This window comes from Pezoporus flaviventris, unplaced genomic scaffold (genome assembly GCF_033815535.1).
Source record: "Pezoporus flaviventris isolate CSIRO_AGI_PZ_B2104156 unplaced genomic scaffold, CSIRO_AGI_Pfla_v1 ptg000088l, whole genome shotgun sequence".
NCBI lineage: Eukaryota > Metazoa > Chordata > Aves > Psittaciformes > Psittacidae > Pezoporus > Pezoporus flaviventris.
The window spans coordinates 415,841-442,299 of record NW_026892636.1 but is presented as its reverse complement, the minus strand read 5'-3'; the positions used below and the strand labels follow the sequence as shown (position 1 = coordinate 442,299).

The following is a 26,459-nucleotide window of genomic DNA, read 5'->3' as shown; positions in this document are numbered from 1 at the left end:
GACTTGGGGTTGGAAAGGCACCATTTATACAAATATAGTGATTTATAAAGGGGGGGGGGGAAGGGGGGGGTTAAACCCATTGATTTCCACTAGGAAATAATTTAGGGGGAGAAAGTGCTGGAAGAGCCTAATTATTAATTGGCATATTATTATGATTATTAAGGATTTGGCCTCAAAATGAGGGGCTGGGAGGGGTCCTGCAACCCCTTACTGTCTTGAATGATATCGTCCCATTCCGCCCACCCCCTCCCCAGGGATATGGGGGAGACAAAGGAGATGTGTGGGGGTGGGCGGGAGACCTATAAGGAAGCCTCAGCCCTATAGAAGACCTCAGCCCCATAGAGAAAGCTTGAACCCCCTAGCGAAAGCTCAGCCTATAGGGAACGCCTGAATCCCATAGGGAAGCCCCCAGCCCCATAGAGATGGATATTCTCAGTCCCCTGTAGAGGTTTGTAGCCCCATAAGAGCTGGTCCTCAGCCCCATAGAGATACTCTACCCCCTTATAGCCCTCTGCCCTATAGGGAAGGTGCTCAGTGCCATATGGATGCATATATGGTCCCATAGAGTTGCATTTGATCCCATACAGAGGCCCCATGTCATATATGGAAACCCATGGCCCCATATGGAAGCTCATGGCCCCATGTGGAAGCCCTCAACCCAACGCAGATGCTCGTGGTCCCATCTGGAGGCCCCATGTCACATATGAAGTTCATAGTCCCATACGGAGGCCCTTGCTCCTATATGCTCATATAGAGGCCCATAGCTACATATGGAGTTCCTCAGCCCTAAGCCCTAGATGGATGCTTGTGGTCCCATATGGAGGTCCCATGTTGTATATGGATACTCCTAGCCCCATATGGATGCTCCTAGCCTCATATAGAGGCCCTCAATCCCATATGGATGCTTGTGGTCTCATATGGAGGCCCCTGGTCTGATACGGATGCTGCTGGTCCCATGTTGTATATGGTTGCTGCTCGTAGGACCATATAGAGTCCCTCAGCCCCATATAGAGGCCCTCAGCCCTAGATGGATGCGGGTGATCCCGTGTGGAAGCCCCATGTCCTATATGGGCGTTCTTAACTCCGTAAGGATGCTCCTAACCCCATGCGGATACCCTTTGTCCCATACAGACCCCTTCAGCCCCATATGGTGGTCCATAGGAGGACACAGCATCCCCTCTACGAGTCCCACGAAGAATCTCCTGTGGCTCCATCCACTCCAGGAACTGGAGATGTCAAGTGTCCCTTATGGAATCCCAGTGCCTCCCTATGGAATCACAGTGCTCCCTATGGAATCCCAGTGTCCAAGGGGGGGGGGAACCTGTGTTCTATGTGGGGGTCACAGCTCCTATTTGTCCACAGTACCAGAGAAGATCCAAGATGCTTAGTGTCCCTTACGGAACCGCAGCGTCCCCATATGGAATCACAGCATTCCCTATGGAATCCCGACATTCCAATGAGGGTCACAGCTCCTCTTTGTCAACGGTGCCAGAGAAGACACAAGATCCTCAGTGTCCCTTATGGAACTGCAGCTTCTCCCTATGGAATGGCGCATTCCCTATGGAATGACTGTGTTCCCTATGGAATGCCATTGGCCTTGGGGGGGGGGATCACAGCTCCTCCGATGGGATACAGGGTCAGACCCCCAAAACAGACCCCAAATGGCTCCAAAACAGCCCCAAACCACCACCAAAACACCACAAAACCATCTCAAAAGCACCCCAAAAAACCCCAACACCACCTTCTCTTGATTCTCCTACAGGATACACGGTCAGAGGCCCAAAACGTACCATAAACACCCCAAAAACACACTAAAACACCCCAAAACAAACTTATCCTTCTTCTCCTACAGGATACAGGTTCAGAAGCCAAAACAGCTCCAAAACCGCCCAAAACATCCAAAAAACACCCCCAAACTGAGACAAAGGGGGGGCACAAAATGGAATATAGAAATCTTTAGAATCACTTTTAAGTAATGTTAAGTTTGATGGTTTTGTACCAGTAGCAATGGAAAATTACTGAGGTGCGTGACACAGAGAGAAAAAGATCCCATAGAGTGCAGCTGGAGAACACACTGAGAATTCTCACAAGAGAAATCCTTACAGCTGTGACACAGTTTAAGAAAAACAGTCCAGAAGAACAGGACACAGGATAAGGAGTATCTGGAACCGCAGGAGCCCAGGATGGGCTGCAGTTAAACCACCTGAGCAGTGGGAGGATGGGAGGATTGCTCTGTCTCTGGTGCTAACGAACCAATTAAGCTGGTGTGAGCATCCACTGCGCGTGCTTCAAAGGCTGCCAGCAGTGATGGAGATCGTTGGAGGAAGCAAACGACCCCCAGAGACCACCCCCACAGTTCTGTCCGCATGCGGGGAACTCTCTGGAAAAGGATGTTCATGGAGAGCCGTTATGGCTCCGGCCAGGAGGGGACTACAACTCCCATCATGCCACGCGGCACCCAGAGAGCCCTGTCCTAGAGTCGCCCAGCCTGGACTACAACTCCCATGATGCAGTGCGACACCCATACAGCACCATTAAGGCGCCGCCCGGCTTGGACTACAACTCCCGTCGTGCCGCGCGGCGCTCCCAGCGCGCCAATTTCGCCCATCATGGCGGAGCTGGAGCTCCCCTCCGATCCCGACCTGCGCAGGTTGGAGCCCGCGGGACCCCCCAGTGGGGGCTTTTGGGGTCCTGGGGGGGTTGGGGTGCTCCTGACCCCCTCTCTTTGTCTCCCCCCCACCTCCAGGCTGTGCACGGGGCCCTGTGCCCCCATCCGGGAGTACATCATGGGCCACGTGCGGCACCCGCGGTGAGGGGGGCACCCCAACATCTGGGGGGAGGAACTGCAACATCTGGAGGGACCCCAAACCTCGGATCGGTCCCTAAAATACATGGCGGGGGGGGGGGGGTGTTCCTGTAGGAATGTGAAGAAGATCAAAAGGGACCTGCTGAGGTATCCGCTGCACCCCAAAGTCGGGGGGGGACACCCAAGCTCATTGGGGAGCCTCCAAAAGCCCTCAGGACCCCCCAAACCCCTTTGCTTGTTATAACACCCCCAAAATTGCATTGGGATCCCAACAACCCCCCAGCACCCCCCAATTCCCCCTTGTGACCCCTCCCAACCCCTTTTCTTCTCCCAGATCCATGCACAGGAGCCCAAATTCCTTTAGGTCCCCTCCAAATCCCATTTGGATCCCCAGGAACCCCCAGTTCCCTCTCATGATCCTCCCCGACCCCCCCCAACCCCCTCAGGTTTGGGGGCGGGGTGGGGAGCGTTAGAGGGTTTTGGGGGCCTCTATGGGGTTTTGGGGGGTCCCACAGGGACCAAAACACCCCCCTGCACCCCAAAACCATCCCCCCTGCATCCAAAAACACCCCCTCTGCACTCCAAAACCATCCCCCCTGCACCTCAAAACAACCCCCTGCATCCCAGAATGCCCCCCTGCACACCAAAACCATGCCCCCTGCATACCAAAACACAACCCCTGCACCCTAAAACCACCCCCATGCATCCCAGAAGCCCCACGGCACCCCAAAACCGCCCCCCTGCACCCCAAAACACACCTCCGCATCCCAAATCTACCCCTACTGCACCCCAAAACAACCCCTTGCACCCCAAAAGCACCCACTATGCACCCCAAAACCACCTGATGGATTCCCCCATGCACCCAAAACCCTCTCAAGGACCCCCCGAATGCATCCTGCAGCCCGGTTTCCCCCCCTGCAACCCAAAACTGCCCTGGGCCCTCCCCCATGATCTTTTCCTCCCCACTCCTGAACCCCAGAACCCTTTAGGGACCCCCTCTATACTTTAAACCCCCCTGGGTTTCCTTCTGAAGTGGGGGCTGGGCTCATAGGGGTCCTTAAAGCCCCCACACACTCTCCCTAAACCCAGTGCTGGGACCTTTTGGGGTGCTCCCAACCCCTCCATGGTCCCTGCAGCCCTTTTGGGGTCCCCAAAATGGGATCTGGACCCCTTTGGGCCCCCCAAACTCCCCTCAACGTTTGGCTTTGGGGCCCCCCTTGCCACCAGGTTGATGCTGGAGGCCACGGGGCTCTCAGGGGCTCGGGGGGCCCAGATCCAGCAGGGCCCAGAGCTACGGGGCAGCCCCATGGACTCCCCAGAAACTGCCCTGGGGCCACTGAGGAGGCAGCTGCAGGAGGGGAAGCAGCGGCTGGTGGGTGCCAACGGGGGAATGTGGGGATTTGGGGGGGTCCTGATGGGCTTGGGGGGGTCTGGGAAGTGGAATTTGATGGTTATGGGGAGGGGTTGGGGTCCCTAAAGGGTCCCAGCGCCGCTTTTTGGGAGGGATGAGGGATATGTGGGGGTCCTGTGGGGGTATTTTGGGTCTATAGGGGATGACATGGGGGAGTTTGGGGCTTTAGGGGGAATTTTGGGGGTGCTGGGAGGGGGATCTGGGGGTTATGGATGGGTTTGGTGTTAAGGGAGAGGCTTGTGGGGAAATATGGGGCGATATTTAAGGTGTTTGGGGGTCTTGGGGGGTATTTGGGTCCCTCCCTTGGCTTTGGGGTCCCTCATTTCCTTGTGTCCCCCCCTCCATCCCTTCCAGTCCCGTCGCTGGATCCAGCTCCGGGCTCTGGCCGCATCCAATGGGAAGCTCCAGGCGCAGCTGCGCCCCCTGCAGGCCCAGGTGAGCAAAGAGGGGGAGATAGAGGGAGGGGCGGGGGGGGGCCGTGGCCTCACCCCTTTGGCCACGCCCCTTTCAGGCCCTAGGGAGAGGGGCTGGGGCTGCTGGAAGCGCTGAGCATGCTGGACTAAAAGGACACAAATTAAGTAGGCCCCACATTAATAACATGTAAATAAGGAAGTAACGTGTAAATAAGGTCAGCCCTACATGAAGTGCGTGTGGATAAAGCAGGTCCTACGCTAATTGCATGTAAATAAGGGGGGGGGGGGGTAACGATGGTGGGATGAGAAATGGGGAGGGATGGAGGGAGAGGGGGAGAAATGGCAGGAATGTGGGGAATGGGGGTGGGAAAAAGGGGGAGGGGGAATGGGGGGCATAAGGGGGGGAGGGGAGAAAATGGGTATGCGGTGGGGGAGGGGAAGAGGGGACAAATGGGGGGGGAGGGGCGAGGAAAGGCCCCATATTCAGCCCCATGGGCCGTAGCCTGGCAACACGCAGGAAGCGGTACGCGGAGACCCCGTTGCTAGGCAACAGAGTCAACAAACCCGGAAGTGCGGAGAGCATCGCGGAACGGGGATGGGGAAAGGCCGAAACACGTGGGGGAGAGGGGGCCTCGATTTCCTGTGAAATCTTTATTTATTGGTTAAGTTTCCTTTTTATACATTCTTAAGGTGACCCCTCCCCTCTCCCCTCTCCCCTCCCCCCCTTCCCCGCGCTATTTACATCGGTGTCAATAAGGCTTCGGATAGACCCCCCCCCCCATCCCCCCCTTTATCCTCCCCTCTCCCATCCGGGGTATAAAGAGGGGGGGAGGTGCCACCCCCCAACACCCCCGGGTGGGGGATGGGAGGTTGTGTCCATTGGGTACCCTCCCCCACCCCCCTCGTTTTGGGGTGCTGGGGGGGAGGTGAGGCCCATCGCCCCCCTCCCCCACAGACAGCTCATCAACAGGCACTTAATGATCCCCCCACACCTTCCCCACCCCCGTTTTTGGTTACATGAAGCCCCGAGGGAGGGGAGGGCTCTCCTCTGCACCGGTTACTGCAGGGCTCTCCCTCCTTAAAGAGCCCACGCTCACCGTGGGGGCCCCGTCACAATGGGCAAATCCACAGCGACCGCCACGGCTTTGGGATGGCCGCAGCATCGTGCCCATGGCCACTGGGCACCCAGGGGTGCTCCGGGAGTGGCTGCGGGGGGACCAGCCTCTGCCCATCCGGCTCGGGGAGGTCCCTCACGGGCTGCTCTTCCTCAGTGCCTTTGGTCCAGAGGTGGAGCATGCGAGGGGTCACAGCTCAACGTGGGCCATGGGCGTCACGGCCACCTACGAGGAGTGGAGAGGGACCGACATTGGCACAGCAGAGAATCATGGAGTCCCAGACTGGGCTGGGCTGGGCTGGGCTGGGCTGGAAGGGACCTTAAAGCTCACCCAGCTCCAACCCCCAGAGGCACGGGCAGGGACACCTTCCACTAGAGCAGCTTGCTCCACGGCCCTGTGTCTCTGTGCACTCCCAGGGCATCCTGGGGATACCCCTAGAGAATCCCAGAGAATGCCTGCAGCACCTCCAGAGCACCCCATGGACCCAGTCAGAGCTCCTGCATCACAATGACCTTGGGGACGTGGAGACCACAGGGGTGGCTGATTCTGGAACTCCCCGTGTTCAGGTGTGTGAGGTCACAGAACCCCACGGAACCCTCCAGCAGAGGCACCGGGAGACGACAGCTGCCCCACGGAACACAAGCTACCGGTGGAGGAGGCAAGAGCAGCTCCTCCGGTGGTTCCCGTCTTGGTGTCTCGGAGCCGGTGCCGCCTGTGGACACAGGAGCGTGGAAGGAGGTGGGTGGCGATGGCGATCTTGGGGTGCTGTAGGAGTTGCCAGAACACCTCAAGAGACTTCCCCAGAGTGGCTGCTTTGGACTTGGTGTGTGAGTTGGGCTGGCTGAGCCGGCAGCGGAGCGCTGCGGCTGCCGAGGGATGATCCTGGGATCTGCCCTCATTTCTTGTGGGGAGAGCAAGGGCCTGTGGGGATGGGCCAAGGGGGAACGATTTTAACGTGACTGAGAGGGGAGATTGAGATGAGATCTTAGAAGTTGTTCCCTGTGAGGGTGGTGGGACAGTGGCACAGGGTGCCCAGAGAAGCTGTGGCTGCCCCATGGCTGGCAGTGTTCAAGACAGAGCTGAAAATACCCTGACTCTTTCCTTGGTACATGGCTGAGTTGCTTTGGAGATAAATCTGACTTTACAGCTCTGACACCAAAAGGAACTTTTCCCCTTCACATGCAGCAGACACACAGATCTCTTCTGTGTCATGTGCACTTGAAAGTCACTGAAGAAACTATCTATGGGTGGGAAAGGAAAGAGCACAGGAGGGAATTTTTAGTTCATTGTTGCTCTTCCTTGTAAAACCTGTAGGGCTCTAGCATCTTGTTCCGTATTTTCCATGGTAACTGAAATGTATTTGTGTTATTAAAGGTAATATTTCATTCCCTCCTCACCTGTGTTCTGGGAGAAACAGCAGCAAGGGTCCCCCTCAATCCGTCCTTCTCACAGAGCGGTGTGGTCACCTCTCGCCTCTGTGCCTCCAAACAGAGTAGTGCTGAATTCCAGTTATAAACTGAGGGAAAAGTTGGGTTGGTTTACTCAGTGGTTAAGAGTTTGTTCCAGGTGTTTAAGTCCCATGATTTATGCCAAGAGGTTTCTGCAGTACCGTAACTTGTCCAGCTGATTTCCATGCTCTACCATAGAGCCGAATGTTTAAGAACAAACAGAATAGAATGGAAATGAGTGAAATTACGGTAAGTTGTAAAACTGGACTTAAAGTTGCTGTTGGTGACCATCCAGACAGGGTATCCCACAGAGATGTTGATATTGTCAGGTTGTTAGGGACAGGTTAATGGCTGGACTCGATGTTCTCAAGCCTCTTTTCAAATGAAATGATTCTGTGATGCTGAGAAAAGTTGATTTTTAGCCTTAACTCTGTCTCTCATCAGAGAAATGACACTGCAGGAAGGCAGTGTGTCTGCCAGCTGAGGGAGGGAACATCAGGGTTTGCTTCGGGCTGTTTCACTTTTGGGAGCGTTTGAAGGGCGTGAGAACCCTGTGTAAAACCACATTTGGGGTTCCCCGTGTGACCGGGACACCCTTGTAATTCTGTGCTTTGCATCCCAGGCTGTGGGCGCAGTGGGCACGGGCCACTCGTGGATTGTGGTGGCAGTTTGTCAAGGCAGAGGGGACACAGCCGACTGCCTGAGACAGCATCTCCCCAGAACGTGGGCCCGATGATCCGCACTGCGGGCTGGGGGTGAGTTCACCTCCAGATACTGGGATATCAGAGCAGGAGGATCTCCAGAGCTGTGCTGTGCTGTGCTGTTCTGTGCCATGCCATGCTGTGCTATGCTAAGCTGTGAGGCAATCTGAGGTGCTGTGCTGTTCCCTTTTAATCTGTGCACTGACCATTATTCAGATAATGATGAGCCTGTTATTTGCCTGAAATGTCAGAGGTTTTTTCAGATCAATAATAATTTTTAAGGACTCACAATGGTTCCAAGTGGAAAAAGATTTAATTTCATTTCAATTATTTTTTTTTTTTGTTTCATATCACCTTAGGAAAATATTCCTCATATCCAGGCTAGGGAGGGAGTCGCAGACTCTTGCCCAGAGAAGCTGTGGCTGCCCCATCCCTGGCATCTCTGACTCCTCTCTGGCCCATCTATGACCATTCATTGACCCCTATTTGAGTCCTCTATGACCCCTCACGGACTCCCCTATGACTCCTCTATGACACTCTGACACCTCTATGACTGCTCTCTGATGCCTGTGTGGTTCCTCTATGAGTTTTGGGGCTGTTTTGGCCTGGTTTTCAGAGTGCCTTGGGCTGCTTTGGGTGTTTTGGGCTCTTTTAGGGGTGTTTTGGGTGTTTTCTGGTGTTTTGAGGGTGCTTGGGGTTGTTTCAGAGTGCTTTGGGGGTGTTAAACTGTTGTGGAGGGGGGTTGGGCTGTTTTTGGGGTGTTTAGAGCTGTTTCAGGGTGGTTTTGGAGTGGTTTGGTTTGTTTGAGACTGCTTTGTGGGTGTTTTGGGATGTTTTGGGGTGTTTTGGGATGTTTTGCGGATATTTTTGGCTGATTTGGGAGTGTTTTGGGCCAGTTTGGGGTGTTGTAGGGGTGTCTTGGAATGTTTTGGGGTGGTTTGGTGGATATTTTGGGCTGGTTTGGATGTATTTTGGGCTGGTTTGGGTGATATTTTGGGCTGGTTTGGGTGTATTTTGGCTGTTTTGGGCTGTTTTGGGGTATTTTGGCTGTTTAGGGCTGGTTTTGGGGTATTTTAGGGTGGTTTGGTCTGGTTTTGGGGTGCTGACGTGCCACCCCCCCAGTGCAAAGGGCCATGTCCCTGTTCTCCCTCATGGAACCGGTGCTGAGCCCCGACCCCCCCCTACCCCTAGAGAGGCCGTGGGGGGGCGCCCCCGTATCAGGTACAGGGACCCCCCGTACATGGAGACCCCCCCCATGTCCCCCTTGTATGTGGGGCTGGGACCCCCACATGTGGGTCTGGGAACCCCCTCCAATATGGGGACACTCCAGTGCCACCCCCCATTCCCCTTTGCCTTCCACACACCCCCCCCCAGCCTTGGACCTACCCCAGAAGGTGTCGCAGCTCGAGGCCAGGCTAAAGCAGCTCCACAGCGACCTCCAGAAGGTACCATTTTGGGGGGGTTGGGGTGATTTGGGGCTTTTTTGGGTTCTCACTGGGAGATACCCGTAGGAGCAGCAGGACAAGGTGCTTTGGGGTGTTTTGGGGGTGTTTTGGGAGTGGTTTTGGGTGGTTTGGAGTGGTTTTGGGGCTGTTTAGGGGCTCTGACCCTGTATCCCACAGGTGAAGCAGGACAAGGTGGTTTTGGGGTAGTTTTGTACTGGTTTTGAGGTGTTTAGGGCCTCTGACCCTGCATCCCATATTAGAAGCAGGACAAGGTGCTTTGGACTGGTTTGGGAGTGTTTTGGGAGTGGTTTTGGGTGTTTTAGGGTGATTTTCACCTGTTTTATGCCTGTTTTGGGGCTCTGACCCCGTGTCCCATAGAAGAAGCAGGACAAGGTGATTTTGGGGTTGTTTTAGGGTGGTTTTGTGGCTGGTTTGGGGTTCTGAACCTGTATCCCGTAGGAGAAGCAGGACAAGGTGGTTTTGGTGTGGTTTGGGGGGGTGGTTTGGGAGTGGTTTTGTGTGTTTTGGGTTGTTTTTGTCCTGTTTTGAAGCTGTTTTGGGGCTCTGACTGTGTATCTATAGCAGAAACTGGACAAGGTGGTTTTGGGCTGGTTTTGGTCTGTTTTGGGTTGGTTTTGGCCTGCTTTTGGCTTATTTTTGTCCTGTTTTGGGGCTGTTTTGGGGCTCTGATCCTGTATCCCATAGGAGAAGCAGGACAAGGTGGTTTGGGGGGGTTTTGGGTTGTTTTGGGGCTGTTTTGGGTTGTTTTGGGGCTCTTTTGGATGTTTTGGGGTGGTTTTGGCCTGTTTTGGGGTCTGAACCTGTATCCCAGAGGAGAAGCCTCACAAGTTGGTTTTGGGGTGGGTTGGGGGTCGTTTGGTGGTGTTTTGTGGCTGATTTTGCTGTTTTTGTCCTGTTTTGGGTCAGTTTTGAGGCTCTGACCCTGTATCCCATAAGAGAAGCAGGACAAGGTGGTTTTGGGGTTGGCTTGGGCTGTTTTAGGGGTGGTTTTGGGTGTTTTGGTGTGTTTTTTTCCTCTTTTTGGCCTGTTTTGGGTCTGTTTTGGGGCTCTGAGCCTGTATCCCACAGGAGAAGCAGGACAAGGTGTTTTTTTGGTGGTTTTAGGGTGGTTTGGGGTTGTTTTAGGGGTGGTTTTGAATAGTTTTTGGTTGTTTTTGTGCTTTTTTGAGCCTGTTTTGGGGTTCAGAACTTGTGTCCCACAGAAGAAACAGGACAAGGTGGTTTTGGGGTGGTTTTGGGGTGGTTTTGTCCAGTTTTGGGGCTCTGACCTGTGTCCCATAGGAGAAGCAGGACAAGGTGATTTTGGGGTGGTTTTGGCCCATTTTGGGGGTTCTTTTGGCCTGCTTTTCTCCTGTTTTTGTCCTGTTTTGGGGCTCTGACCCTGTATCCCATTGGAGAAGCAGGAGAAGGTGGTTTTGGGGTGGTTTGGGGGTGTTTGGGGGTTTGCTTTGGGTGTTTGGGCCCGTTTTTGGCCTGTTTTGGGTCTGTTTTGGGCCTCTTACCCTGTATGCCCTAGAAGAAGCAGGACAAGGTGGTTTTGGGGTGGTTTTGGTTGTTTTTGGCCTGTTTGGGGTCTTTTTGGGGGGGCTTTGACCCTGTATCCCGTAAGAGAAGCAGGAGAAAGTGATTTTGGGGTGTTTTTTGGGTGCTTTGGCCTTGTTTTTGCCTGTTTTTGGCCTGTTTTGGGGCTATTTCGGGTCTGTTTTGGGGCTCTCACCCTGTGTCCCATAGTAGAAGCAGGACAAGGTGGCCTTGGGGTGGTTTTTGGGGTGTTTTGGGTCTGTTTTGGGGCTCTGAGCCTGTATCCCACAGGAGAAGGAGGACAAGGTGGTTTTGGTGTGTTTTTGGTGTGGTTTTTGTCCTGTTTTTGGGGTGTTTTGGGGCTCAGACCCTGTATCTCATAGGAGAAGCAGGACAAGGTGGTTTTGGGGTGTTTTGGGGCTCTTTTGGGGGTTTATGACTGTTTTTGTCCTGTTTTGGGTCTGTTTGGAAGCTCTGACCCTGTATCCCATAGGAGAAGCAGGACAAGGTGGTTTTGGGGTGGTTTGGGGTTGTTTTGGGGTTTGCTTTGGCTTGTTTTGGCCTTGTTTTTGTCTGTTTTTGGCCTCTTTTGGGGCTATTTTGGGTCTGTTTTGGGGCTCTGACCCTGTGTCCCTTAGAAGAAGGAGGACACGGTGGTTTTGGGGTGGTTTGGCATGTTTTGGGGTTTTCTTTGGGTGTTTTGGTCTGTTTTTTGCCTGTTTTTGGTCTGTTTTGGGGCTATTTTGGGCCTCTTACCCTGTATCACATAGGAGAAGCAGGACAAGGTGGTTTTCGGGTGTTTTGGGTTGTTTTTGTCCTGTTTTAGGGCTGTTTTGGGGCTCTGACTCTGTGTCCCATAGGAGAAGCAGGACAAGGTTTCCTTGGGGTGGTTTTTGGGGTGTTTTATATCTGTTTTGGGTCTGTTTTGGGGCTCTGAGCCGGTATCCCACAGGAGAAACAGTTCAAGGTGGTTTTGGGTTGTTTTTTTCCTGTTTTGGGGCTCTGACCTGTGTCCCATGAGAAGCAGGACAAGGTGATTTTGGGGTGGTTTTGGCCGTTTTTGGGGGTTGTTTTGGGTGTTTTGGCCGGCTTTTGGCTTGTTTTTGTCCTGTTTTGGGGCTCTGACCCTGTATCCCTTAGGAGAAGCAGAACAAGGTTTTTTGGGGGTGGTTTTGGGGCTGTTTTGGATGTTTTGGGGTGGTTTTGGCCTGTTTTGGGGCTGTTTTGGGGTCTGACCCTGTATCCCAGAGGAGAAGCCTCACAAGTTGGTTTTGGGGGGGTTTGGGGGTCATTTGGTGGTGTTTTGTTGCTGATTTTGCTAGTTTTGTCCTGTTTTGGGTCAGTTTTGAGGCTCTGACCCTGTATCCCATAAGAGAAGCAGGACAAGGTGGTTTTGGGGTTGGCTTGGGCTGTTTTAGGGGTGGTTTTGGGTGTTTTGGTGTGGTTTTTTCCTCTTTTTGGCCTGTTTTGGGTCTGTTTTGGGGCTCTGAGCCTGTATCCCACAGGAGAAGCAGGACAAGGTGTTATTTTGGTGGTTTTAGGGTGGTTTGGGGTTGTTTTGGGGGTGGTTTTAAATAGGTTTTGTTTGTTTTTGTCCTTTTTTGAGCCTGTTTTGGGGTTCTGAACTTGTATCCCACAGGAGAAACAGGACAAGGTGGTTTTGGGGTGGTTTTGTCCAGTTTTGGGGCTCTGACCTGTGTCCCATAGGAGAAGCAGGACAAGGTGATTTTGGGGTGGTTTTGGCCTATTCTGGGGGTTGTTTGGGGTGTTTTGGCCTACTTTTCTCCTGTTTTTGTCACTTGGAGGTGATTTGGCCTTTGCCATGGACCTTTGTAGCTCGAGAGATTTGCACGTGTTGGATCTGTGCAAAAGGAAGGAACTTCTTCCTTCTGTCCAATCTCAACTTCCCCTGTTTAAGTTTTAAGCCGTTACCCCTTGTCCTGTCACTCCAGTCCCTAGTGAAGAGTCCCCCTCCAGCATCCTTGGAGGCCCCCTAGAGACTGGAGGCCCCCTTGTAGACTGGAAAGACAGCTCGATCTAGACTTGTTTCCAGGGAATGAAATGGCTTTATTAACCTTTGTATTTCTAAACTGCAGGCATGAGTAATAGTGATGGTAATACCCTAGTTTTCTGTTGCTGGGCTTGGAAGCATATTCTCTGGACACAGTTTTGAGATTAATGTCCTTGGTTTCCCAAAGGAAAATGTAATGATGCTGAGAGTCACATTTGCAATGTAAAGAAAAAGGGGTGTGTGTGTGAGAGAGACAGAGAGCAAGACTGAGATGGGGTTTACAGGAGACAATACATGGTCAAGAAGTTTGTTTTCTTCTGTGTGCATTTGCCAGGGGGGATGTTTCCTCATCCCCTTTGGCACTCTCCCCTGAAAGGGAGTTCAATGGCCCTGGGAGTGCCCATCACCTCCTTTGTGAGCATGTGAGGGCTGTGGAAGACCAAACAATGCTGACACTGGATGAAGAAACTTGTGGTGAAGTCCTATTTGGAATGAGGCAGTGAGTGTTAAGATACAAGGTGCTTAAGGTATAAGGCTTACAGAAAAAGGGTTGTCTGCAATTTTGAGTTGCAGGCAGAAACTTGTTGGAATCCCCAAGAATTGTTAGCTGTATTTTAAGCCACCTGCATGAGGCTGGGGTACTTAACGGTCAGATTTAAAATCAACTAAAATTGATACAGGGGTTTAGAGCTCTCCAAAAACTTCCTGGAACTTTTAAGGTGTGAAAGATTCCTATAGGAGCACTGTGCTTTCATCTGCAGCAGCTCATTTGGCTGGGCTGGGCTTTGACCTCTGCTGCTGTGGCTCGGAAAAAAAACTTCCTTAAATCTGGATTTGTCAGAGGGACACTTGTCCCTCTCCTTCAAATCTTTCTTCTCTAAATCTTGTCCATTGAAAAGGGTTATAATTCATAAATAACATGACAAGAGCTCTTGAGGCTTGCCTTTTCTGGGTAGGACTTGGGAGTCCCTGCTAAATAAGGGCGGAAGAAAGCAAAGTTCCTTTAAAGGTAAGCTCAGGCTGGAGCTTGTGTTTGGCTGCACTGGTGTTCTGTGGGACAAGCCCCGCAGGCTGGGCCTGCAGCTGCAGCAGCTCTCCAGGTTCTTGCTTGCAGTGGTCAGTGCAGTTTGTAGGTGGCTCTCAAGTGCCAGCACATGCTCGCCTTGTCCAGTGTCCCCCTGCTCTGTGTGAAGAGCAGCTTTGGAGAGTGGGAGCTTCTTTTTCTTTCCTGTTACAAGGTGAGCCACAGTTTTGCTTCCTTTGCTGATACTGGTGTTGCCCAAGCAGGCCCAGTATTCACCTGTCCTTGTTCGTGTGTCAGAGGTGCTCTTCTGACGTCCCTCTCTTGCTGTTGGGTTGCAGAGGCTTGGCATGAGATGGGGACTGCATTTTGGTAGGTGCTGTGGATGTGCAGATGAGATGCAATCTTTCCAAAAAGCTCTCTCAACAGAAGAGAGTGGCACTAAGAGAACAGAAGTAGCATTCTCTCAGCTCTACAGAAAGAGCTGGATGCTATAACATGTCATGAAACTGTTTCTGTGTTGCATGGAGTGCTAACATGTGTTCCCAACCATCTGGATTTTTTTCAATGTAATTGTGAAAACCATTTTCTTGTAATAATGCAGTGAAGCTTTTGCCCATAAAATGATGTTCCTCTTTGCCACTGGCAGAGCCTTTGCCAGTGTCTGGTGGCAGCGTGGGGCTGGATCTGTGCTCCCTGTGTAGGGCTCAGTGTGCCCCAGCTCAGTTGGGCTGGTCCCTGTGAGCCACCAGCAGTGGCCAAACAAGGACGGGTTGGTAGGTTTTAAAGGAAGAGAACTGTTATGTCTCATCTGCTGTGAACAAACATGCAGGAGAAGCCTAGGTGTGAAGCACAAGGCTTTGCTGGCAGAGCAGTTGGTGTGGTTGTGTGCATGGAACTGGGCTGTGTCCCCCTTCAGAGGGTGAAGTGCCGAATTCCTCCATCCTTTCTGGCCTGTGCTTTTGGCAAGTGGGGCTTTGGGTCGCTGCTTAAATCACATTTACCTGGATTTTAGTTGTGATTACCCTAGCAGGGAAGAAAGCAGTAAAAGTGTGACTGTATGGCCCAATGTTCAACTGTAAGGGAGTGCCTTTTGGGCAGAGACAGGCACATCCTTAGTTCTCTTTTGTTTCCTTTGGGAATCAATCTTTATGGTGTGTGGAAGGAAGTTCCCCAAATCAAACAAACCTTGGCAGAACTGTGCAGCAGATGGAGTTGTGGTTTAATGAGCTGCTGTAAAGCTTTCCCTCCAGCCCAGCAGGGATGTTCTAGCTAGGGGAAGCAACCTTCAAGCCCTCTCGAGCCCTGCAGATGAATTTTTAGAGTTGTGATGTGGGAATTGTTTTATCCATGAGGATTCTGGCTGATGTTGAGCTACAGGAAAATGGGATGTTGGTAGGATGATTTAGCCACTTGTATTTCCCAGATGTGCAGCACCCTGGCAGAGTGAGGTGGTTGGATACCAGCCGAAGGCTTCCCTTATTGTGTGTCTGCATGAATTTGGGTTTTCAAATGCTGTTGTGTATGTCCAAAACCCTCAGCAGTGACTTTTGACAGGAAAGAAAGTGCAGGATTCCCCCTGTGGAGGCTGAGCTGCAGGTCTGCTTGAATAGCATCCTTCCTTTGGCTGGCAGCTAGTACCTGCTGCCTCAGCATAACGTGAGGGACCTTCTGTTACTCTGCTGCGTGGGGATGGATGTGTGGATGGAGACTTCCTTCCAGCTGGTTATGGCATAGTCACAGAGGTTTCTGTTCCTGGAGTAAAAGCCTGGCTTCCGAGAGAGCTTCTCAGGGGCCTTCCCCCTTTCAGGGACACTTGCTGAAAATACATGCCATGAGATTTGCTCTTGATCAGGACGCTTCCTCTGGCAGTGCTGAGGGGTAAGGGATTGCCAAGATGGCCATCTCTCAGCTGTCAGGCTTCAACCGCTGTCTGCTTTTTGCTTCAGGCTTTTGTGCTTCACTGGAGGGGGTCTGGGGCTTTTGTTTCTGTTGACACTAGCAGCTGCTTCTAAGGAGGTTTTCTTGCTGTTGGGGTGTTTGCTGGTTCACAGATGACCCAATCCAAGGTTCCAGTGTTTGTCTTTGTGCTCACTTGTAAATGCTCCAAGCCATTCTCCATGTGACTGAGAGCAGTGAGAGTATCCTGTGCAGTGTAAGACTGGCAGGGCCTTTCATCTGTGGGCTGAGCAAACTGCAGCGCTGTCGGCATCTCTTCAGCTGGGTTGTGGCAGGCAGACTTTGTAGCTGGAGCAGGAAGATGCCCATGTGCACTAGCAGGGTTCTCCTCTTGCGTTGTGTTCAGGAGTAGCTGCGTGGAAGTCTGCTCCCTGTCCCGGTTTCTCCCGTCTGTTTTAGTCCTGCAGAAGGCTGTTTTGCAAGGAGCCAAGTGCTGTTCCTGTGGGCAGCCTGATGTCTAACCCAGTTTTCTGAACAACCCAGGTGGTTCTTGCCTGTGGTGTCAGTGACAGATGAGCCTGAAGTAAGGGCCAAGTTGTCAGCTTTTCTAGCTGTCCTCTTGCCCCTGCAGTACTGCTTCCAGAGCTCCGTGGGTTTGAACTTGAGCTCTTCAGTCGTGTAATCCATGAACTTTAAGAGCTCCCCTGGGAATGTTGTAGCAGTGTTCCTTGCTGCCAGGCAGGCTTTCTGTCTGACAGCCTTGCCAAGGTTTTCCCTCAGTGCTGGTTCTGTTAGTCCTGGCTCCAGCCCTTGATTATTGTTTTCTTAAAGTGTGTGCCTTTCATGGCCTAAAAGGCCCTTGAACTTTTTGCTGGATGGGGCCACGAGAAGGCGAGGGTTTCCCTCCTGTTTGGTGTCCCTGCAGGCCGTTACCCAAAGCCCCTCTCCAGGTTTCCTGTAGCCCCTTTAGGCACTGGAGCTGCTCTAAGGTCTCCCCTTGAGGAGCCTTCTCTTGTGCAGGTGGAACCAGCCCAGCTCTCTCAGCCTGGCTCCAGAGCAGAGCTGCTCCAGCCCTCGCATCATCTCCCTTTCCTCCTCTGGACTCGTTCCAGCAGCTCCACGTCCCTCTTGTGCTGTTGCCCCAGAGCTGGATCAGGCCTGCAGGGGGGTCTCCCCAGAACACAGCAGAGGGGGAGAATCCCCTCCCTGAGCTGCTGCTCATGCTCTGAGGTTGCAGCCCAGCACAGGGGTGGATCTGGGCTCAAGCGCCCACTGAAGCCAGGGCATGGGGAGCTTCTCATAGACCAACACCCCCAAGTGCTTCTTCTCAGGGCTACTTTCAATCCGTTCAACCCCAGTCCAGAGGAGTCCATGGAGACGTTCTGGGGCTTGGAGCACCTGGTGGGAGCTGCCTCTGCCTGTGGGAGGGGCTTGGAGCTGGATGGGTTTTTTAGGTCCCTTCAACCCAAACTACTCTGCGATTCTATGGTTAATATTTTACTGCTGAAGCATCTTGCTGATAAATCACGTCTCAAGAAACGAGCTTTTAAACCCAACAAATGACAGGTACTTTATAGCGCTGCCTTTGAGGGAAGTTCTGCCGTGTTATAGAAAGCAATGAAATCCTGCCTAAAAATTCAGCAGAGTGAAAGGAAGTAGAAGATGGAAACAGCTTGGACCATGTTGTGTTACAGGTCATTAGAAAACACCTTCCTGAACAGCCTCCCTGAAAGTGTGAGCCAGAGTTTTATTCAAGATGAGTCGGGAAGGTAATAACCTCTGTCCCTAAATGGTCTACTCTCCTACTTCCTTTTCAAGTGCTTACGAGGAACTGTTTTGCCCTTGAACCTCTGAGTCTCTTGTTTTGTATTGTTTTGGTTTTTTGGTTGGTTGGATGGTTTTTCTCTTTTCTTTTTTCTTCTGGGGCTCCTTTATTTCTGAAATTTTGCTCAGATCCACAAGAAATCTGTGGTTTCCTTCGTCACGGCCACAGCTGGTGGATGGACTCAAACTGGAAGTGTTTGTATGAACTTCTTGATGTCTTTGGCATGAAGGAGGCTTGGATGGGCGATAGCCCATTTGTGAATAGAAAAGGTGCTCAGTTGATTTTGGGTGGCTGTTTATTCATATCTCCTTTAATATTTCAAAACCAGCCATAAGGGGCTGACAGATTACAAGCTTTATGAAGTATCAAAGTAATTATTTAGACTTTTATGCTTCTTTGTGCAGATGTGAAAGAATAAATACCCGTAAAGTCTCAGAAGTGACAATTATCCTGCGCTGAGTCGTGGTAGCGATGTGGTTTTCTCCCCTGACCTGTCCCAGATAACTGGAACTATAGATGCTTGTCACTCCAGGCAATGTATTGTCCCCTCTGGTTTGTGCTCTGTGGAGAGATGAGGTTATTGTGCAGCCATGAAACTCTTGGGCTTCAACCTTTGGGGTCCCACTCAACCTCACATGAGATTCAAACAGCTTCTTTCTTAACATGCCCTGGAGAATGTTACTAAATCACAGAATCGAGCAGTGCTTTGGGTTAGAAGGGACTTTAAAGCTCACCTAGTTCCACCCCACCTACCTTCCACTAGCCCAGGCTGCTTGAAGCCGGTTGCTGTGTTAGTAGAACAAGTCCACCTGGTTCCTGGTGTGGTGTTTTATTTATTTATTTAAGTATATTTTCTGTCTTAAATCTCAAACTGAAAGGTCAGAGTCTGATGGGAAGAGGGGTAAAAAGCAGAATTACAGGAATGCAGGAATTAACGTGTGGACACTTGTGTCAGTTTTAAGCTCAGCAGGTCTGTGGCTGAACTGTGCCACAGCGTTTAAACTGTGATGCTTGGATCTAAATGGTTGTAATTCCTTGTCTTGAAAGAGAGAGAATGTGAGGTCGAGGAAGGAGGTGTTGGAATGAGCTTGACTCAAGAGAACGCTGGGAGGAAGGAGGAGGGTGGGAAGTGAGAGATGATAACCCCAGCTCTGAGAGAAGCGCTCACAAAACCAGGTGAGGTTCTGCAAAGAGCAGATGGTGGCCCAGGCTTTGAAGTCTTAGTGGTGGCCTTTTAGCAAGCCAAGTGAGAGACGGTGTTCTTTGTTAGAGGTACTGCTGTGGAGCCTCAGTCATGGCAGGCTCTGAGCAGGGGCAGGAGAGGGCTTAGGCAGGGGCCGTTGGTACCTGCTCATTTCAGGGAGGAACCTGCAGCTGGGTAATACACCCGAGTGTGATGCACTCTGAGTGTGGTGAGTGTATCAGAGTTCAAAGGGTTTAATGTAGCTGCTAAGCAGCTTGGGAGAGAAGATGATAGTCCCACATGCCTTTAGCTCCTTTAGGGTGTGCGTTCCTCTAAGACTACTTAAAGATCAGCTTTGCCTCTGCTTTTACTTCTGTTTCTGATTTTGTTACTGAAACTTTATTTGCAGAGAAGAAGGTAGTTCAAATGAACTTTACCAATCCGCTGCTGATCAGATGGGTGGCCTTCCAACAAGCTGTAGAGAACTTAATGGCCTTTTCAAAGCAAAGGAGGACAAGCTTGAGAGGAGCTGGCCTGAGGGCCCTGCAGTTCAGAAGCCTCAGTTCTGAGTGGCAGAGCCAGGAGAAGGGTGATGGGAGCTTCTGTTCAGTTGGAGACTGAAGGCAGTTTAGTTTAATATCTTTTATTTCTTAGGATGAGAATGTGTTGAATGGGTGTTTTTGCACTGGCATTAGTAGAGCTATAAAATAAAGAGCCATTCATTACATTTGTAGTGTGAAGGAGCAACGTGAAGGCTTGGCAAGGAGTGGCAGTGACTTTCGTCTTCTCTTTGTGTGCATCATGGTGCTGCTGGGACCAGTGGAGAGGTTATAGGGGGCTGGTTCAAAACATCTTTTCAGTTTTAACTCTGAAGGCTGCAATGTGGCAGGGAGCCTGCAGTGTGCAGCAGAGCAGCTGCAGCACTGTTACAACCTTAGATTTCTTGTTAATTCATTTATTTAGTTACTAGTGTCTGTGTTTGATCCAGAAGTCTCATTGTTCTGCCTGCCTGCAGGCCGTTGAGGGGACTGGTGGTTCTGACAGGCGTGGAGTGGGCTGCTGGAGACAGGGCTGTCTAGAAGTGGGCAGTGGGGAGGGAAGCGTTCTTGTCTGCAGCAAGTCCCCTGCTTCTTAGGTTGGAGGGGCTGCTGCCCCTATGGAAGGGTGCACCAAGTCCCCCCAGGCAGGTCAGGTGTTGCTTTGTCACACAGGGGCCTGAGATGGGCTGGTGAGACTGCCCCTGCTGTTCTGTTGTGCAGGGCCTGTGCTGGCTCTGCATTGTGCTGTGTAGTCAGAGGGGTGTTTCACACTGGTTCACTTTCTGACCGCATCTGCATTGCTTTGGTTTTGGGCAGTGAATGAAACTGTGCTTTTCTTATGGTCTGTAGAAGTGGCCCCTTGGAGAAGAAAAGCAGCGCTGGAGGGAAGGTCACCTTCCTGCTGTAATTTTTTTGGACTGCAGTCCTGCAGACCTTTCTGATATCTTCTGTCCTGGATTGGGTTTATGGAAGCAAGTCCTTCCACAAATCACAAGACTTTTGTGGTTTTTAATATCACTTTCTTGAAGACTGAGCAGAGCTAGGAATGAGGCTGGGTGTTTCTCCATCATGCTTGGGCAATCTGAAAACTTCCACCGCCCAGATTCCACTTCTTTCTATATTTGTATAAAATAGTGATATAGTTTGAGCAGGTTCCTTTCAAGAACAGTATTTCGTGTTTTCTTTACTAATTTTCTAGCTTTACCAGAACATTGTCTTTTGGGTGGTGGTTCTAGTGCAGCAGTTGTGTTACCCCTTTAAAAATGCACCTTAAATCAGTGGTGATGGGTTACTGCTGTGTGTCAGTGATTTCAGCTCAGGCTCTTTTAAACTGCACTCTTGCAGAAAACTGGGATCTTTTTTTCCTGTAAAGGGTCTCCTAGTGTGAAGTTCCCCTTTCTGCACGAGTGTCAGCTTCAACAAATAATCAGTGCTTCGAACAAGACAGCTTTTATTCAAGGAGAAGGCTTGATAGAACCGCACATATTTGCCAGCTCTGTGTTACTTGGAAGAAAAGCAGGAGAGATGATGTGATGCAGCCAAATGCAGTTGTGCGTTTGGCTGTCCCTCCTAGTGTCGGTCAGAAGTTGCCACAGGGTCTTCTGGGTCTCATCCGGTCATAGATAAAAGTGTCCCCAGTATTGCATTTGGCTTTTGAGTCTATAAATTCCATTTTAGAAGTACTGATGCCTTTCTCCAGGAGAGGATTGGAGGATTGGCTGTATGAAATACCAAGGCTTTTTTGGCTTGCAGTAGTTCTTTCTTCCGTGCTGTATAGGGGTTTATTCATTTAGGGAGGCAAAGGCTGGAATATTGTCCATTCCCACAGAGCTGGATGGGGAGAGGGAGCTTCAGGACATAGGAGCAGCCTGACACTGATGTCCCCAAAGCCCTGCTTAATGTGGCAATTGGCCCCGTTGCCATGTAACAGGGGGTTCCCACTGGTTGCTCCTGCAGCCACTTCCCTTGTGCTGTCCATAGAGTCTCCTGGAGAGTTGCTTCAGGGGACTGGTCAGGCTCAAACTGCCTGTGTCCTAGCCCCCAGCAAGGCTAGAACCGGTGTGAGGAGACAGGAGTGTCCTCAGCCACGTGGGCATCTTCATCTTCACACGGTTTAATTTTTAGCTGGTGCAGCTCTCACTGTAGTTCGTGGCTCAGTGTCCTGGGAGCTGTGGGGGACTCTGGGGCACAGTCACACTCCACTGGGACCTCACCATGCGAGAGACACATGGTGACATATGAGCAGGCTCCCTGTGCTACTTGGTGTAGGAGATGAAGGGCAGTTCTGCTGTGCAGAAGGCTTTTCTCCCCTGTTAATTTCATGCTGATTGGCAGGAAGGAGACTTGATACCTACAAGTTGATTTTTCTCCTGAAAGTGTTAATATAAATGTCAGCCTAAAGCAGTCAGTTGAGATGTGCTGGTGTGGGGACAGCCAGGCCATCGATGTGTAAGTGCTGCAGTGTGAATGACCCAGTCGGGCTTCTCAAATCCCTCTTATTTTTATGTTGGTTTTTGAAGTGACTTTTAATCCTTCAGACATATTGGTCCCTAGGCCCTTTTTTCAAAGAGGAAAAAGAACCCAGCTCGAGCAGTTTTGGTAATAATAGTTCTTAGTGCTTAAGAAATGCTGTGGAATTAATCTTCCTGGGCCAGTAAATTGAAATGAAGTTGTATTGATCTTGGTTGAGGAGCAGGAAGGTGACGTGAAATCAGCTTTCCTCTGGGCATAACGCAGCGGCTCCCTCTCTGCAGCTCCTTCATGGCCAGTGAAGGTGGAATTGGTGAACCTGTGAAGTCTGGGTTCAAGCTGAGTCCTGCATTGTGGTTCGTTGCCTCTGCCCTCCCTGCTGAATCAGATGTTTTCCTCCAGGCTGGTCAGACCTACCAAGAAGCAGTGGGAATTAGGTGTCTGTGGTTCTGGGGAAAAGTCTGTTGTGGGATGATGGCTTAGGGATGGGGGGAGATGCTTCTGGTTCCCTGTCCTGCTCCTTCCCACATCCTATCCCCCTGGGGTCAGCGAGGTGTTCCATGTCACTGGGCTAGACCTGTTGGTCTGCCTTCCTGTCACATGGAGAAGTCTTCTGGCCACCCTCTGTTGATTCAAACAGGACAGAGCAATAGAAATAAATAGCCGGTGAGGAGAAAGTGTTCCAAGTTGTCTGAAGTCCTTTGGGCAGCCATGGCCTTTGCTCCCCTGTGCTCCCAGAAGGAAATGGAGAATACCGTGGGTGGGCACTGGGTACCTTGGGCCACCCTGGGCCAATGGGAAAGAGCAGCGTTGAGGCTGTGATGCTGTACGATTTGGTGTACCGATTGGCATGTTTTGTGTTTGAGTTATTGCAGGTTCCAATCAATAGTTTGATTATTGTTTTGTTGGTTTCCAGGTTACAAACTGGTTGGGAGCCATTCTGGGGTGAAGCTCTGCTGACGAACAAAGGTAAATGCTCTCTTTCCTTCTCTCATTTTCTAAATTGAAATTAAAAATGTAGACACTTACTCAGGTAGTACCATTTCCAAATGAAGTATTGTTTAAAAAAGCAGTATTACATTAATGAAACCAAATTTCATCTTCCAAGCTGTAGTTTTACATTTCAAGCTATTAAAATCCTGCTGTGAAGAGTGAGCTTGTGACCGTGGCCAAGAGCTGGGAATCGAATTTTCTGTTGTTTTTTCCTGTGATTCTGCTGTCTGCTAAAATAACTCCTGCCTCCTGAGGTACACAGCAGAGGGAGAACACCCCACAGAGAAGTGGGAAGGTTTCATCAGCACTGTGAGGTCCCTGAAGGAAAGATACTGCAGTCTGTCATTCCAGTGGAATGGGCAGACGAGGGCATTTGAACGTGTTGTTGTGGGACTGTGAGCACAGTCTAGTGGGGATGGGATGGAGCAGCCCTGAGGAGAAGTGTTTGGGGTTTTGGGTGACGAGAATCTCCCCATGACCTTGCTTCAGTGTGCACTTGAGCCCAGAACCCCCCTGTGTGCTGGGCTGCATCCCCAGGGCGTGAGGAGCAGGTCAAGGGAGATCTCGGGCACAAGTTCTTCCCTGTGAGGGTGGTAAGGCCTTCAGCATTAGTGTTCAATAAACTGTGGCAATCAGCACCTCGTGAAGATGCCAGCACATCCCTAATTTTTGTGGTGTGGCAGGGATGAGTTCCTTGTCTGTTGGCTTTGCTGCATGATTAACTTTGGTTTTGAACAGTTCTATGAAGGGCAATCCCCAAAGAGAGTGGCTGCAGCGAGGCTTTCCTAGTGAAATGCCTGGCGTCAAGGAACTGGTTCATCATGAGCAGTTTTGGGAGCCCACTGCTGTGTTGTTCTGAATATTTGTGGGACATCCTGAGCCCACTGATGCTTCTGCTGGTTACTCGTACAAATACTTCTCTCTTCTGTCATCAGTGCTGTGACTAGGAGAGAAAAGCAGAGAACCCATTTTTATTAAAGAACAGGAATTTGATGCAGCACTGTAAAGCAATTTCATGAAGTAAGTAGGAGCTCTGTGTGCTTAGATAGGAGCCTACTATTTTTAGCTAAAGCAGGAATTGAATGTAAAGTGCTCTAGACACTGACATTGGTTACAGGCAGTGGCTTTGACTCAGATTCACACCAATATGTGAGTATCTTCAGGAGATTTGTTTGAGGTTTGTATTGGGTGCAAGCAGGACCAGGGCTGGAAGCATTAGTTTTGAGTTTCATAGTGATAGCTCAGATTAAAAAGGTTGTGTTCTGGCATATTCTGGGAAGTGGCCTAAAATCTGCAAATTTTAGGAAAAGTGTTGATTTGCCTGTCTTACAAAATCCAGAATATCATAGAATCCTAGAGTTGGTTTGGGTTGGAAGGGACCTTAAGGCTCACCCAGCTGCAGCCCCCTGCTATGGGCAGGGACACCTTCCAGTAGAGTGGGTTGCTCCGAGCCCTGTCCAACCTGCCCTTGGTCTCCTCGAATCTGTGAATCTCCTGAAGTCTCTGTTGTTTGAGGAATGGGTGGAATAACCAGCATTTCCCATTTTAATTTTCCAGCTGTATAGCAAGGCTGTGCATATGTCGGGGGTCACCCGCGTGTTCTTTCCCCACTGCTCAGTGGAAACTTCCTTTTGGATGGCCAGGATGCCTCAGGTGGAGGAGGAAGGTAGATTGAAAGGTACCATTGTCACATGGTGGCAGGGGGTTGGAACTGGATGAGCTTTAGGGTCCCTTTCAACCCAAAGCAGTCTGTGATTGCATGATCTGTGTGCTGTGGATTTCTTACATCAGATGTGCCTGGGGAGCAGATTTAAACCTCTGCGCTCAGCTTAATGTTCTTGGAATTTGTTTGTGTCTTTCTCTGCTGTTAGTTGATGCTCCGAGGCTGAGGAGGCTGCTACAAGCACACAGTTTATGGAATTGAGAGCCATCGCTGCATGGAGGCCCCAGCGAGCCTGGCCTGTGCCAGCAAATGTGTCTTTTGCTGGAGGTCAGCTCTGATGCAGTTCTAGTGTGGGACAGGGGCTCTGTTCCACTCTGTCCCTGTGCTGTTCCTGAAGCCTGGGGCAGTGTTACTTGTGTGCCCCTTTAATTTGCAAGTCAGTGGAGGATGGGTTTGAAAGGGAGCAGGTGGCTCCCCCTTCCTGCCTGGCCTCCTCCTCTTCCAAGAGCTGCTGGAGCCCATGGGTGTGGGATGGTCGGATGTGAGCTGGGTGGGTGGGCTCCACATCTGGGAGACTGAGGAGGTGCCACCTTCCCTAGAGCTGAGTCCTGTGTCAGACTGGCTGGGAAGCAGTGGAACGAGGAACTGGGGAGGCAGGAGACACACACCTCTCTGTGTACTGCCCTGCAATTCCCACTTGGTAGAGGTTTGGTTCCCCCTGGAGATCACTGTCTGAAATTGCGTGTGGCTCCTGGCGCTCTAGAGAACGTGGGCTGGCCCATCTTGTGCAAAGCCACCGAGGTGCAAAGCAAAATGAGTATCTTTGGTTTGAAACCGGACCGTTTTTCTTACTCCAGGTACCTTCATCACCACCAATTCAGTTGCAATCTCAGTGAGTGAAAAGTGAGGTGGTTTGGCCCTTGCCACGGAGCTTTGAAGCTCGAGAGATTTGCACGTGTTGGATCTGTGCAAAAGGAAGGAACTTCTTCCTTCTGTCCAGTCTCAGCTTCCCCTGTTTAAGTTTTAAGCCGTTACCCCTTGTCCTATCACTCCAGTCCCTAGTGAAGAGTCCCCCTCCAGCATCCTTGGAGGCCCCCTAGAGACTGGAGGCCCCCTTGTAGACTGGAAAGACAGCTCAATCTAGACTTGTTTCCAGGGAATGAAATGGCTTTGTTAACCTTTGTATTTCTAAACTGCAGGCATGAGTAATAGTGATGGTCATACCCTAATTTTCTGTTGCTGGGCTGGGAAGCAATCAAATGGGCATATTCTCTGGACACAGTTTTGAGGTTAATGTTCTTGGTTTCCCAAAGGAAAATGTCATGATGCTGAGAGTCACATTTGCAATGTAAAGAAAAAGGGGTGTGTGTGTGAGAGAGAGACAGAGAGCAAGACTGAGATGGGGTTTACAGGAAACAATACATGGTCAAGAAGTTTGTTTCCTTCTGTGTGCATTTGCCAGAGGAGAAGCCTCAGAAGTTGTTTTCGGGGTGGGTTGGGGGTCGTTTGGTGGTGTTTTGTGGCTGATTTTGCTGTTTTTGTCCTGATTTGGGTCAGTTTTGAGGCTCTGACCCTGTATCCCATAAGAGAAGCAGGACAAGGTGGTTTTGGGGTTGGCTTGGGCTGTTTTAGGGGTGGTTTTGGGTGTTTTGGTGTGTTTTTTTCCTCTTTTTGGCCTGTTTTGTGTCTGTTTTGGGGCTCTGAGCCTGTATCCCACAGAAGCAGGACAAGGTGTTTTTTTGGTGGTTTTAGGGTGGTTTGGGGATGGTTTTGAATAGTTTTTGGTTGGTTTTGTGCTTTTTTGAGCCTGTTTTGGGGTTCAGAACTTGTGTCCCACAGGAGAAGCAGGACAGGGTGGCCTTGGGGTGGTTTTGGCCCATTTTGGGGGTTGTTTGGGGTGTTTTGGCCTGCTTTCTCCTGTTTTTGTCCTGTTTTGGGGCTCTGACCCTGTATCCCATTGGAGAAGCAGGACAAG

General features: G+C 51.0%; 1 protein-coding gene across 2 annotated transcripts in view; it reads left to right on the top strand.

Annotated features, from left to right (window-relative positions):
- Positions 1-26,459, top strand: part of LOC133280764 (olfactory receptor 14C36-like) — a 781,395-nt gene that overhangs the window by 441,224 nt on the left and 313,712 nt on the right. The window contains exon 1 of one of the 2 annotated variants that reach the window (XM_061475693.1): positions 6,275-6,483. The exons of the other annotated variant lie outside the window; for it this stretch is intronic. The gene's annotated coding sequence lies outside the window, so the exon portion shown is untranslated. Of the gene's footprint in view, positions 1-6,274; positions 6,484-26,459 lie in introns of those variants that run through there. 2 annotated transcript variants of the gene reach the window in all.